The sequence below is a fragment of the Centroberyx gerrardi genome, chromosome 21 (genome assembly GCF_048128805.1).
Source record: "Centroberyx gerrardi isolate f3 chromosome 21, fCenGer3.hap1.cur.20231027, whole genome shotgun sequence".
In the NCBI taxonomy this organism is placed as follows: domain Eukaryota; kingdom Metazoa; phylum Chordata; class Actinopteri; order Beryciformes; family Berycidae; genus Centroberyx; species Centroberyx gerrardi.
In genome coordinates, this window is record NC_136017.1 from 1,774,145 (window position 1) to 1,789,552 (window position 15,408).

Consider the following 15,408-nt stretch of genomic DNA (forward strand, 5'->3'; position numbering starts at 1 on the left):
TTTTCACAGCAATTAGGAATAGTTAGGCCTATATAGTCTGAGTCTACTTTGGCAACCCAAAATACCACAGAGTATAATAATGTCACTGTAAACTCATTATTTATCATGCGTGTATTCATATAGCCTACAGGATAAATATATAAGAATACCAAATATACTCAAAGACTCAGTCTATATGGCTGTGTCTTTATGCTATGGAAATGCCATTTTGGAGGGGAAAAAACTACTATTTTATTCCACCGTAGATACAACCTTTATTTTCACTGTAATACTTTCTATTATAAACTCAACTCACCATAACATGTTTGCTAGTAACAGTGCTAAAATTAAATACACAAAGAATTACAACACTTATATTCAATGACTTAAAAAATCCTATTTTAACCCACAGTTGTCACACAATAGTTCCTAAAGTCTGTGGAAGCAGGTTTATTTTTTAGCTACAGTTTCACTCTGTATTTAGTATTTGAATATGTTTTATTACTCGGCACATCCCCAATAGTTAATCATTCTTTTTTTTTTTTTTTTTGTCTGTTTCTGTGGGCGGTTTGTTAGTCTGTTTTATTGTATAAACCTTTATATTTTCTTATTTTACATCACTTGTATCCAATGACTTTTGTTTTCTCTCCAGTTGTGTTTTTAGTGCCAAGGGACAAACCAAAAAAGCTAGTAAACATGCTATAAAAAAAAAAACACCGACCTTTATTTTGGAGTCCGCCTCGCCGCGCTTCCTGTGTGTCGCGGGCGGAGTGCGCGCAGCTTGACGCAGCAGGGTAAAGTGGGATATTCCGCGGTTGCCACAGAGCTTCTCTCTCTCTCGCCCACGCTGCTCCCTGCGTGACGCAAATCCGCGCGTGGGCGGACACACGGGGCGTGGGAGGCTTTCTGCACGGAATACCAAACACAGGCAGGTTCAACACCCACGGAGAGAGAGAGAGAGAGAGAGAGAGAGAGGGAGGGAGAGAGAGAGAGAGAGAGAGAGAGAGACATTAGATGCGTTATAGATACTGATCAGTTTGCATTATTATGACACGGTAGCCTACATGTTCTCACTGCAAATACGTATCTGCGTTGTAGATATTGATCACTTTGAACTGTTGCACCGTACGTGTTTTCACACAGAATAACTGATTATGTTCTCAAGCTACATGATTAATATTTTTTTTATTATTGATCATTATTTGTTTTCAAATCAAATCATAGCCTAAATCAGTTTCTTATGTTATATACTGTATGCATATGTATACGTCATATGTGTATATGAGTATTTTCTCTATAGGCTACGCTATGTATTTATGTATATTTTCTTTATGTGATATGCATAGAAGTATATTTTCTCTATGTATATTTTCTCTGTGATATGTGTATATATGTATATTTTTTCTATGTTCATATTCTGTGATGTGCATATTTATATATTTTCTCCAAGTGATTTACATGTATGTATATTCTGCCTATGTGATATATATATGTCTATTTTCTCTATATAATAAGAGTATATGTACATATGTACATTTCTTCTGTGGGAAATGTGTAGGCCTATATGTACATTTTCTCTGTTATAGATGTATAGCCTATATGTGTTTTCTCAATGTAATATAGCCTACATGTGTATTTTTTCTACGTGATAAGTAGTTTTATCACAGATACTTGTGTACCTACTTTGCTTTTATTTCTGTTTAAATAAAGCATGTTGAGTTTCCTTGTGTGAAAAGCGCCACACAACCTTTCAGACTTTTCACCTGACTTTCTTGCTTTGAAAAATTAAAGGAAAAATTTAAAAAAAATCAGCGACTCTTTGAGAACAATCGACAAATCTTAAATATTAAAGAGCAACTTGTTTCGGCTGCAACAGCCTGCATGAGGCTCACAGGAAAACTATAATCAATGACAGCCAGCACTGCGTTTTTTTGACCTTTTTGTTTTGGAAAATTGACATTTTGCATTTTTGTAAACTGCTGTGTCATTGTTGTTTCTGACGAACAGTCAAACAGGAAGGTAAGTGAAGAGAAAAAGTGATTTGAGGAGAAGAGAAGAGAAGAGAGAAAGTTTCTGTTTGCATTTCAGCAAAAAACTTTTAATGAGTTGGTTTCCATATCGGAGCTGTTTACATTTCTGATGTTGCTTCTCGTTCATCTGTGATGTTGCTTCCTGATGTTAAAGTTGCTCTGTGTGTCATTTTAACATCGATAAATTATAACCAGTTTGATTTAGAGATATTAGTATAATTACCATAATCAAACCAGAGCATCAGTGGTCAGCCTGTCAGCCTCTATCAGCCTCTACTCTGCATCCTCCATAGTTTCTCCACCTGGTGGATCTGGAGGGAAATCTGCTGGATCGCTTTACGGCACAAAACAGGAAGAGGTTCTTCTTCTGTTCTTCCAGAGCAAACGGAGCTAAAGCTGAAAGAGTTTCTGGCAGCAGATGGTGGAAGGTACGACGGCGTTTTAGGGCCACTGTAAAAAAAAAAAGAAAAAATCTAAGATCGAGAAAAAAATGTCAGAATATTACAAGAATAAAGTTGTAATTTAGAGAAAAAAGTTGTAATATTTCGAGAAAAGAGTCGGAATACTACGCGAAAAAAAGTTGAAATATTACACAAATAAAAGTCGTAATTTTACGAGAAAAAAGTCGTAACATTTCGAGAATAAAGTCAGAATATGTGCAACTTTGTTAATAGACATGCTTAGCGTTAGCCTACTTGATGTTGTAGGGAAATTGTTTGCTAACTATATTATTGATTTGTGTAACGTTACCCCACAAAGAAAAGAGAAACACTAGAACTAACAATACTGCTGCTGTGAGATAGAGACCAATCGAGTCCAACATGCTCTCATTGGTTTACAGTCATTAGACCAAGGTAGAAACATTAATTTGACAATGATATATTAATGTTTAAAAATGCTACACATAGCACCTTTAATAACATGACAACAGGTATTGGATTATTTAAAGTACTGCAGAGTGTGTCAGCCTGGGGCAGTAAATGGAAAATGACACGTGTGTATAAGTTTGTAAGAAGTGAAGAAATGCGTCAGTGAAGCAGGTCAGCATGCAAAGTTTTAATTCTGATTTCACAATTTGGCAGCAGGCAGTGATGATGACAGCATGCAAATGAGTTCCAATGCAGGGAAGAGAGTAGCAGGAAGCCCTCTGTGTGTGTGTGTGTGCGTGTGTGTGCGCACATACAAATATTAATGGTGTATTTTTGGCCCGTCTGCTGCTAAAACTGACAATAGTGTTTCCCCAAATGTGACTTTCACACCAGAGAGAGAGAGAGAGAGAGAGAGAGAGAGAGAGAGAGAGAGAGAGAGAGAGAGAATGCTGATCTCTATCTTGATGCTTTGGCAATATTGTTCTCAACTTTCATGCCAATAAAGCCCACTGAACTGAATTGGGGAGAGAGAGGGAGAGAGAGAGAGAGAGAGAGAGAGAGAGAGAGAGAGAGAGAGAGAGAGAGAGAGAGAGAGAGAGAGAGAGAAACTTGTCTACTTCTGCAAGGCAAAATAAGCAGAGCCATGTCTTAACTCATGTTTAACTCTGTGTGTGCTGTGTAATATTACAAATGAATGCATACATGTACTATACATGTATAGTACTGTGTTATTGGATCCATAATACACTTCTATATTTTCTTTAGTTTGATCATCTTATGTTCATGGTTTATATTTATATTGTGATTCCAGGTGTTTCCTGTCTGTCTGTTGTTTTCCCTCTGCATGCTTTAACACAGAGAGAGAGAGAGAGAGAGAGAGAGAGAGAGGCAGAGACAGAGAGGGAGAGAGAGAGACAGAAAGAGAGACAGAGAGAGAGACAGAGAGAGAGACAGAGAAAGAGAGAGAGAGAGGCAGAGACAGTTGAGTGGACAGTTGCTACTACTAATACTGTTACTACTGCTGTTACTGTTACTACTACTGCTACTACTACTACTACTGCTACTGTTACTACTACTGTTACTACTACTACTACTGCTACTGTTACTACTACTACTGCTACTGTTACTACTACTGTTACTACTACTACTACTGTTACTGTTACTACTACTACTGTTACTACTACTGTTACTGTTACTGTTACTACTACTGTTACTACTACTACTACTGCTACTGTTACTACTACTACTGCTACTGTTACTACTACTACTGTTACTACTACTACTGCTACTGTTACTACTACTACTGTTACTACTACTACTACTACTGTTACTACTACGACTGCTACTGTTACTACTACTACTGTTACTGCTACTACTACTGTTACTACTACTACTGCTACTGTTACTACTACTGTTACTACTACTACTGCTACTGTTACTACTACTACTGTTACTGTTACTACTACTACTGTTACTACTGCTACTGTTACTACTACTGTTACTAGGCTACTACTACTGTTACTACTACTACTGTTACTGTTACTACTACTACTGTTACTAGGCTACTACTACTGTTACTACTACTACTGCTACTGTTACTACTACTGTTACTACTACTACTGTTACTGTTACTACTGCTACTGTTACTATTGCTACTACTGTTACTACTACTACTGTTACTGTTACTACTGCTACTGTTACTATTGCTACTACTGTTACTACTACTACTGTTACTGTTACTACTGCTACTGTTACTATTGCTACTACTGTTACTACTACTACTGTTACTGTTACTACTGCTACTGTTACTATTGCTACTACTGTTACTACTCCTGCTCTTATCCGTAGCGACCTGCAATAAGTACAACAGAAGAAAAAACTTCAGTTCCTAGATCAGCAACATTACAAGCGACCGATAGTAAGAAGGTGAAAGGTCAGAGGTCACAGCAGGTACAATATAGATGTAACAATCCTCCTGTGGGTCTGGAGTGATCATGGATGATAGAAGTACAGGGAAAAGTAATACTGCAGTTAAACATCAGTTATTGTGCCGACTGCAGCGCTGTGAAGCCAGGCGGAGGACCGAGCGCAAACACACTCATTTCTGGGTGGAACTTCAGTTTAATATTTGCATATAAAACTAAAAAAAAAATAAAATAAAATAAATGGGAAACAGCTTGGTGAGCGGAGTCTCCTGACAGACTGCAGCTCTGCTCTCAAGCCTCCACACCGCCGCTCCGCACCGACCGACTCTCCGCCTCATTCTCCATCAATGAGCTATTTTGGGGAATTAGGCCAGCCGACACCAGTGTAACACCCCGGGGGAGGAAACCAGAAGTGCTTTTACCCCCCCACCCAAACCCCACCACCCCCCAACCCCCACCCTGCCACCCTGAACACAACAGCACCCAAAAAAAACACAAAAAAAGTCAAATTTACACTCGACGCTGCAGCTCTTCTCTTTTTATGCTCCAGTGAATCTCTTCAAAAGCCCAAATGATGAGAAATCTAGTGTTTGTCGAGGAGTGTGTGAGTGTGTGTGTGTGTGTGTGTGAGTGTGTGTGTGTGTGGTGGGTGGGGTGGGACTGCTTGCTTTTCAGATCCTCTAATTAATTTCAGAAGGAAACTAAACAAATATCACAGCAAAGCTACATATTAGGCGATATATAACTAAACTATAGTGATACCAGAGGAGATAAATATAACTATATAATAATAAATTCACTGTTAAATACAATAAGTCCCCACAGGAATATTATTGGAATATTATAGTGATATTATGGTGGTATCATAGAAGAGAAATACCCAATAATAAATGCCATAAATACAATAAAGTCACTATAAACTCACGATTGAGCAACAAATTAGTCCCTGTAAGAATACTATAGGAATATTATAGATACTATAAGAGATAAAACTACTTTAAAGCACAAAAGGTTACTATAAACTCACTATTCAGTACCACAGACACACTATAAGTCCCTAGAAATATTAGTGTGTGTATGTGTGTGTGTGTGTGTTTGTGCATGTGTGTATGTGTGTGTGTGGGGGGGTTTACCGGCTTTTTTCCAATAAACATTAATGATGTGTTTTCCAAACGCTGCACACATGGAGCAGACAGGCAGGTAGGCTCCCGTTTCCACTCCGCCCACCCCCGACCTCCAAATCCACGTCTGGCTCTGTATGTGTGTGTGTGTGTGTATATGTGTGTGTGTGTGTGTGTGTGTGTGTGTGTGTGTGTGCAGGCATGACCTTCCCAGGCGTTCCCATGGATCGGCCTCGCAGCAGAAGTGAATAAAATCAAATTTTTTAAGTAAACTGGGAGAGAAGGAATCAGTTCTGTATCTCTCTGTCTGGATCCCCCTCATCCCCCTCACCCCCCCCTCCCCCTACACCCCCCCCCCCCCCCCCCCGCCATGCCCCCCCCCATCCACCCCACCCCCACCCCACACCCAATATATAACAACAAGAACCAACCGGGAACAAATAAAAAGAAAAGCGCTGGCAGGAAACGGGATGTCCACCCACACTGTTAGGTAGGTCGACACCCAGCCGGTTCCCACAAGTCCCATTTTACCATTTGGTGCTGTGGGAAAAGCTGAATTTAATGCCACTACTGCACCCCCCCCCCCCCCCCCCCCCCCCACCATCCCACCGCCCCCATCCCACTCCTCCCATCCCACTCCTCCACCCCACCCTCCCTTTAACATATGAAGACTTCATATAGACAGTAACACACTACGATTTCACCCAACAAAGACTTAAAAGTTCCCTTCTATCCTTTAAAAAAGTAACGTAATTTTGTCAGATTAAAACTTTGTATCTCCTAAAATGTAGAAAAGAAGCCTCATTTCTAGCTTGACCACCATGCAGTTTTGACTTTATCCAATAAGATTTTAAATGGTTTCATTATAAAGCCAACGCAGGAGTTTTCTCATGCAATCCTTCAATTAAAATGAAAAACACGAAAACCACCAAAACTGGAGTTAGGAGGTTTTCACGCGGCAGCAGCCATTTGCTTTCATGTCGGCCTGTCAATCATCCTCTAGGAGTAGGCGTCACTTTTTTCTCCCCCCAAACGGTGGATCTCTCTCATTTGGCAAGGAACCTCTTCAATTTTTCACTTTTCAGGAGACGCCTGTTCGTTTAATTTCTGCAGCGGCGGCTTGCCTGTTCCCTCCTCGTCTCGTCTTTTTCTTTTCTTTTCTTTTCTCTTTCTCTTTTTCTTCCCTGCAACTTTTCCCTGCTCTCTCTCTCTCTCTCTCTCTCTCTCCCCCTCGAGTAGAAACACATTTCAATGACACGCCCACGCCTAGGCCTGTCAGCCCCTCGCCCTGTCAGAGCGCCCACGCTGCTCCGCTCCCCTTCTCCCTCCCTTCCTCCCTCCCTCCCTCCCTCCCTTCCTTCTTCTTCTCCTCCTCCTCCTCCCCTCTCCGTCTTCTTCTCCTCCTCCCCTTCTCCCACCAACCCACATCCTCACACTTGTGCTCTAAAAAAGCAGCTCTTTTTTCATCCAAGTTCCTCTTTTGGAAGAAGAAGAAGAAGAAGAAGGAAAAAAAAAGAGAGGAGGAACAACAGTGCGGCGTGATTCAGTCTGCAGGCAGTTGGTGCTTGTCATGGAGTGTCCCCCTTTCTGGTTTGGAGGAATATGGGTTACAGAGGAGAGATAGCAAAATGGAGACAGCAATGCCAAAAGCAAGGACAAAAAAAAAAAAAAAAAAATCCCTCCCCTCCCCTGGAGTTTGGTGCCTTGTGCCTCCTGCTGTCGTCTCCACCCAGTGTCGTATCGCCGTTTTGGGTGGCAAACCCATTTCAGATGGGCGTGGGTACGGATCTGATTGCTTGTCTGCGTTTTATTTTTTAAAAACCTGTGTTGTTGAAATGTTAATAAAAATCAGGAAAGTCAAATTTAGTCAGAAAGGGGTTTCGGCAGCGAAGCAGGCTTTGTCACAAAATGTTTCACAGAGCAACAAAGGACATAAACACACAAGAACAAACATACATATCTCAGATTTTATGATACTGTATGAGGCCACAGCTGTGTGTATTCAGTGTGTGTGTGTGTGTGTGTGTGTGTGTGTTTGCAGGGTTGAAACCGGTGTGTTTGCACAGGCTCTCTGGTTAGCAGAGTCTTACTTTGTGTCTGTTGAGAAAGTGTGGGATGGTATGAGCGGCTTATGTCTGACTGAACACGTGTGTGCCTGTGTGGGCGGGGAGTGTGTATAGGGGCGAACTGTGTGTGTGTGTGTGTGTGTGTGTGTGTGTGTGTGTTCACGCACACATATACTCGTGTGGGCGTTTTGGGCAAGGATGTGTGTGGGCGTTTTGAGCGTAGGCGGAGGTTATGTGACATACAGATAGAGACTGCAGTGTTCCTGCAGTGTTTATGCGTGTGAAACTTTACTGCAAAATGTAGATTGAAGAAGCGGCTATAAGGCCTGCTGCCTACAGCCTGCCGGGGAGGAAATACACTCAGTTTACTCTGAAGAACAACTACTTTCAGTCAAAATCAACTCACTTAAAATGTCTTGTGCACAACTAGTCACACCCATGTGCCGAAAAGGACAAATCTCGTTTTCAGCGGGTCTTTAGATCGGGACAAGAGACATTTGTGTCACTTCAGTATAACACACTGTGCATTAAAGCTGCGCTATAGGCAAGATTTTTACGTAAAAAAAATTAAGTCTTTTTAGTCTAAAATTAATTAAACTCTGCTGTCAGTTTGCTCACTGGTGGGAAATCTTCTCCACACCAGCGTTAGATCTTTTCCTCTCTGGTTCCTTTGGTTCCTTTGGGTATAAAGCATCGCAGACCGCTTCACTGACAGGATCGCCTCAGGACCGCCTCACCGCACAGGATTTCTGGGTAATGAAGTCCTCACAATGCAAAGAGTTATGTCTCGCTGCCATTTGGGGTTGCGAACGTGTGGAAATTCACAGCTTTAATTAATCTGAGCAATGGTTTGAGGACGATGACAGAAACAAGTTCAGGACTATTTCATACAATCGTTGCCATTTTTGTTTTTCATCTTTGGTGTCTTATGAAAATGTATATGGATTTGTACTAAATATTTTAAGTGCAAATTGTTAATATGTATTGACAGGAACTCACTTGATATCGATATAATTTGATTGAACACTGGCCAACGTGCCAAGTTTCCTATTTTAGCTTTAATAACAACAAAGTTTGACAACATATTTTGTAATCAACATTTGTTGTGTGTCAAAGTAGCGAAAATGTGTGTTGTGCCAATCTAGAGGCGTGTTAAATATGACTCATACTTTTCTAGTGGGGGCGTGGGTGAGGTGGCAGGGTGGTCCAGTGGTTAGACAGACTGTACTGTCACTGAAAGGTCAAAGGTCAAAGGTCAAACTGCTGCAGACGGCAGCGAGGCCAACAGCAGCCATGTTTCCTGTTGAGACGCTGAAGCCCGACTGTTCACTCCCTCCGTCTGGATAAGAACGTAAAATATGTAGCTTGCCACAACTATGTAGTTCACCAATTAAAACCACATTTCCCATAAGCCCTTTTTCCTCCTGTTGCATAGAGGATGTTACTACTTGTCCTCCCTCCCTGGCGTCGTTCCATTTGTTTTGAAGAAGAAGAAGAAGAAGAAGAAGAAGAAGAGCCTCGATTTCAGCTAATCTCCATTCTGACCAGGTAAGCTAACGTCAAGTTGAAACTCTGCAGTTAGAAAAGTGGAACTGGAATAGAGTCGTGAATTACTCGCAAAGTAAAAAAAAACAAAAAAAACTCTGAAAGCTCTTCCTGTTTTGTGCCGTAAAGCGATCCAGCAGATTTCCCTCCAGATCCACCAGGTGGAGAAACTATGGAGGATGCAGAGTAGAGGCTGATAGAGGCTGACAGGCTGTTTATGGTAATTAAGTCTCTGAATATCCATAAACAAAATTAAAACAAAGAGGAAAATCCAGAAAACCTTCGATTAAATCTGTCGCAAAAAGGGCGCAACTGCACTTAATAGCTTTTTATAGAATTTCAGTTTTCCTGAATCTTAATCTCTGTAAAAGTATGAATGGTTCCTCTTATGTTTTGAAGGTTTTGTTTTTGCTCTGCCATGAAATCAGGAAGAGGTCGCTCACGGCCGCTTCGCTCTAAACCCTCGACACGCACAGAAATGTCTAGACGTACAAACGCGCATCATTTGCCCTTCAGCCATTCAGATTTGCCGATGGAAGTGCCGGGCTCAGAAATACTGATACATCACTGATGTGGTAATGATTAACGGGCGTTAAAATGCCACGCGCGGCACCTTCACAGCCTCGGCGGGAAGCCTCGGCGCTCCTTGCTGACTGGTTGTGGATTGACTTGGAGGGGATTTGCCCGTTCTCGGCGGCCCTCGGCTACGCAGCTCCCAGCGACCCTCGCCGCCCACGGCATCCTCACCCTCAGAGCCGCTGACGTCGAACATGTCTGCTATCTGCAGGCGGAGGCTGCGCTCCCTCCGCCACGACCACACACTGCACACACTACAGTCAGAGGGAAACCAGCCGGCCTTCGGTGTGGTGTGTGTGCGTGTGTGTGTCAAACGTCTGAAGCTTGCGCTTATCTGAGGGTGTGATTAATCTGTTAAGTGTATTAGTTTGGTGCTGCTGCAGAAAGGTCACGCACTCACCTATCAGATCGCCTTCAAACCTCGCGGACGGACGGGAAAAGATGAACGCAAGCGGCTCATCTGGGGGAAAAATTCCCTACCAGGAGAAGAAGAAGAAGAAGAAGAAGAGGAGGAGGGGAGGGGGGTGGAAAAAAAACTGGTAGAAATGATGAAACAATGCGAGCTACAAGGGTGTGAGCAAAGTTGAGGCACGCTTTGAAGTGAAGCCACACATTTTGCATGATTATTGCTGTTAAGTTTTTGATCTGGAGCCAGCAGGCACGAAAAACAACAGCAGCTTGGGATTAGTCTCCCCCCCACTCGCACGCCTACCTTGCCAGCATAAGTCCCTGACTCAATTAGAAAAAAAACCTCTGCAACTTAGGGCTCCTCACGCACAAGTACCCACATCGGCCTGCCCACGTCCTGCAACACATCACTACCAGAAGCATTTTAACTGACAGTACAATGAGTGCACAGGGATTCGTCTTGGTGACATTAATGCAGAAACACACTGACGACTAATATACATACTGATAAACTAACGTACGTAACGGTTAACGAATGCACGTACTGACAAACTAACGTACGCACTGCATTTAAGTCCATTTTCGAGTCCTAAAATTGTAATTTTCTTAAAACTGAAGAAATCTTCCAATGCGGTGACAGAATTTTACTCGTTTCCAATGCAAATCAACTTGTTTCAAGAATTTTGTAGCCTTGTTTTGAAGATACTGACACTCATTTGTAGGAGATTCCCAAAACAAGTGAAGCTGCATCAGAAACAAGTGGAGTTACCTCTCCTCATTTGGCAGAATTGTTCTTTTGGTTTAAGAAAAAGAAGATTTTTGAAGGATGAACATGAGACTGAATGACTAAGATGTTAAAATGAACGTTTTTCTAATCTATCTGTGCAGAGACAACAGGAGCTGGTATACAGAGACAAGAAAAGGCTGCAGTGAAATCAGCTCTTCATCTAAAAGCAGTAATGTCTCCCAGAGTTTCTCTACTGATTGACTAGGAGTGGTGAGTCACTCTGCCTTGAAGAACTTCATCAGTCTGGGTTTCACTGGAGAGTTTTAGTGTCCCATGATACTCTAAATCAGTGATTCTCAACCTTTTCCATATCAAGGACCCTACTTTAGTCCACATTAGAGCCACATTAGAACCCCCATTTGATGAGATTTTGTCTCTCTGACCAAAATCTGAGAATATTTTTAGTGTCAGATATGATTTTGTCCAGAATCCCATCACTGTCTGTATTGTAGGTAGAGAGATAACAGAGAAACTATGATCAAAACAGTCTTTCTTCTACATTCTCTAACTGTGTTAACGTCTAGTGAATTAAATAATGCCGAAGTTTAACAATTCATCAATTTGCCTGGGGACCCCCTGGAACGACCTCAAGGACCCCTGGTGGTGCCCGGACCCCACGTTGAGAACCACTGCTCTAAATGTTTCAGAGGCTTTTCCACCCGGACAAGAAGAAGATTTTGGGGGGGAAACACTGAATACTTGGGAACGTTTGGCATGAAAATGGTCAAATTGAAAGGTATCAGCCCAAAATATCGTTATTGACCTTCGAAAAATAATATCGGTCGAACTCTAATACGCATCACGTTCAGTTTGGGATTAATTTTTGATGGGAATTTGATACAAATCAAATTATACTTGTGGACAAAATTGGTGTCAAAGAGCACCAATGACTGACACATTTCTATCCAAACTGCCTTACAGCATCATTAAATGCATATATTTTTAATATGGGTCACTCCAGTGGGAATCAAACCCGTAACCGTAACGATGTCAGAAATAATCACTCTCTTCATTTCTTCTTTCTCTTTCATTTCTCCTTCCTTCTCAGATCTGTGGTCCCCCCCCCCCCCCCCCCCTCCACAACATCAATATCAGAAGACTGAACTTTCGTTTCACCTCAGAGCTTTTTCATCTTTCAATTCTATTTTTTCAATTTTCAATTCTCATTTATCAAAGATATTCACTTCCCAGCTTGCTTTCTATTGTTGGTGATCAAGGAATTTAATCTTATTCTAAAATGCAAATGCACCTAATACTGAATGCTTCTAATGTTGCTGATCAAGGGATTTAATCTTATTCTACTTTTATACTCATCAGTCAAGTAAATGCCTAAATTGCAAATATAAATGTCTTTACTCCTGTTAGCTTGTAATGCCTCTGATCTAAGAAGCGGATCTTTTTCTACTGTTGTTCTCATTGTAAGTCGCTCTGGATAAAAGTGTCAGCTAAAGGTAAACGCCTAAACTCCCACCCACTTTCACTACATGGCCTTCGCTTTTATCTGCTGTTCTGAAATTCATCTGGGCTTTTTTTTTTGTCTGTGGAGATTTGGTTATCTCTTCCATTTAACCTCGTGAAGGGCTCCGCCACAGCAGAGCGTTCTGAGTCTAAGATGCTAAATAAATAAAGCTGACTTGATTAAATCGTAGGTGTAAATGTCCTCACTGTTGTTTGCTTCTGATCATCTAGGAATTTAATTTAACTCTACCTTTCTCTCTCATTGTGAGTCGCTCTGAATAAGAGCAGCAGCTAAATGTCTGAAATGTAAAAGTTCATTCTACAGACTGAGGACAGGCAGGTGGAGTAAAGAAACACCTTCTTGCCCATCAATGGAAAAGACAACTGAACATTTTTAAGGAAAATGTTCAGGTTAGGGTTAGGGTTAGGGTATTTTTGATTTTAACAACCTGCTGACAGAAGGAGAGTCTGAGGATCTGTCATGTTCACTGAAACTTTACTGCTGACTAAAATCTGTAAGTCCATTATAAACCAATAAAATTTAAATTTTGAAGAAATATATGTCTTTTGTTGTTACTGTTATTACCACTACCATTATTATTGCTATTACAAATATTATTTATTTTCTGATTTCTTCAGAGGAATGGGTTTACAATGCTTATCTGCATTTAGCAAGTTCTGTTATTTTAGAATTGCAAATAGAAAATCAATAAAAGCAATGCCCAAAAAAATGTACATACAGCATGCCTGCTTGTAATGTCAGTGATCTCGTACTTTAATGTTATTCTACTGTTGGACTCATGGTAAACTGACCTGGTAAGAGTGTAAATACCTAAAATGCAAAATGTCCTTACTGTTGTTTACTTGTAATTTTGATGATCTACGAATTTAAAGTCACAATAAAATAAAAAATGACTTGTTAACTAAATTGCCATGTCATAATATACACATATACATATTTATATTCTTGTATTTTTACACTCCTTGTCCTGCCTGGAAAACAGAATATCTTTAACAGTGACATCATGCTGCACCAGGAGGAGGAAAGAAAAACTCTGACCAATGAAACATCACAGATGTTTGAACAGTCCCGCCCCTCTGCCCCTCCCATCCAATCAAACTGCCTTTCTCTCCCTAACTGATCTCCCATTGGTTTACACTTCTGAATGATCCCTCCGTGTGTTAAGCCCCGCCCCCAACATCCTGTTTCAACAGGAAATACATCACACTCAGGAAGGAAGATGCTCCCAAAATGCTGTTTCATTGTGATTTAAACTTCATTGTACTGTTGCTCTCATTCAGCCTCTGCATCACAGTGTCAGCTAAATGCTTTCAGATGTAAACAGTAGTGAATGCGGCGCTGCAGCTCTCCTGCGGTGCGGTGTGGCCCTGCAGGCCGCAGGGGCTGGGGGGGGGGGAAGGGGGCCGGGGGGGGCCGGGGGGGGGGGCGGGGGGGGCCGGGGGGGGCCGGGGTGGCCGGGGCCTGGTGGGCGTCATCTATGGACCAATTGATCCCAGAGAGGACAAAGTCTCTCTATTGTCCTGCTGCTCACCCACTGGAGAACCTGAGGCTGCTGGGAGTCACTCTGCTGGGTCAGTTCATTTAGTACTACAACTACTGATAATACTACTATCACTATTACTACTACTATCACTAGTATTACGACTACTGCTACTACTACTACTACTACTGCTACTACTACTGATACTACTACTGCTATTACTGCTCTGCTTGTCCTCAGCTCATTTAGTACTACAACTACAGATAATACTACTATCACTATTACTACTACTATCACTAGTATTATGACTACTGCTACTACTCTGCTTGTACTCAGCTCATTTAGTACTACAACTACTGATAATACTACTATCACTATTACTACTACTATCACTAGTATTATGACTACTGCTACTACTCTGCTTGTACTCAGCTCATTTAGTACTACAACTACAGATAATACTACTATCACTAGTACAATCACTATTACTATACTATCACTAATATTGCTGCTACTAATACTACTACTACTGCTATTACTACTCTGCTGGTACTCAGCTACTACAACTACTGATAATACTACTATCACTACTACTATCACTAGTATTACTACTACTACTACTACTACTATTACTACTCTGCTGGTACTCAGCTCATTTAGTACTACAACTACTGTTAATACTACTATTACTATCACTAGTACTACTACTACAACTACTGCTCCTACTAACACTACTACTACTATTACTGCAACTACTACTATGATTACTACTACTAGTATTATTACTACTACTAGTATTACTACTACTACTAGTACTACTGCTGCAACCACTACTACTATTATTGCTACTGTTATTACTATTACTACTAGTACTACTGACACTACTACTGCCATTACTACTCTGCTGGTACTCAGCTTATTTAGTGCTACAACTACTGATCATACTACTATTACTATCACTACTACTACGATTAATACTACTATTACAACTACTGCTCCTACTACTACTACTTCTATCCTGCATTGACTTGTATCATAGAATTGGTTTATAACTTACATTTACACTGTAGTCATTTAGCTGCTGCTCTTATCCAGAGAGTTTCAATTCAGCTCCTAGATCAGCCACATTACAACCAACCAAC

General features: G+C 41.1%; 1 protein-coding gene across 1 annotated transcript in view; it reads left to right on the plus strand.

Moving 5' to 3' along the window:
- Positions 1-15,408, plus strand: part of LOC139929922 (uncharacterized) — a 451,831-nt gene that overhangs the window by 56,608 nt on the left and 379,815 nt on the right. The window lies entirely within an intron of this gene.